Below are 565 nucleotides of genomic sequence, written 5' to 3' on the forward strand. Positions count from 1 at the left end.
CGGGCAGTGCTGGTAAACAGAGACTGCTGGTGGTGTTGCTTTGCTTTTGCCTGTTTATAGCCTAAGGAGTAGCAGAGGGCCAGCCAGGAGGAGGAAGAGACTGAAAATTACCTGTCCCTTTCCTTTTCCTCCCCTTCCCAGCAAGGAAACCTCCTGAACATCATCATTAGGGTGTTCTGTGGTGTTTTAGTGTTTGCGATGTACAACTGGGCTTGGAAAAGCCTGTGCACTCCCACCTGTGTGCTGTGGCTTTCATTTTCTTTATTGTGTGGCCACATTTTAGTCAAACATTTCCAAATGATTTGTCCCCTCACCCCAAGGGAAATGCTCCCAGACCCAGTCACCTCTTTCTAAAGGGGAGGCACTGTCCCCTGCAACTGAAATGCTGGGGCCTCGATAAATTTAGAAGGCTCTGCCCTTGGCACATAAAGGAGTAACATGTCATTCCAGTGATCTTTGCATTCTAGGAAAGCCTGAATCAACATTGCTTGTTTTGCATGTTGCCCTTTAGCAACAGCCTCTCCATTTCCAGTCTAAAGTATTACATGGACCCCCCCCCCCCCCC

This window comes from Buceros rhinoceros, unplaced genomic scaffold (genome assembly GCF_000710305.1).
Source record: "Buceros rhinoceros silvestris isolate BGI_N320 unplaced genomic scaffold, ASM71030v1 scaffold22437, whole genome shotgun sequence".
NCBI classification, from domain to species: Eukaryota; Metazoa; Chordata; class Aves; order Bucerotiformes; family Bucerotidae; genus Buceros; species Buceros rhinoceros.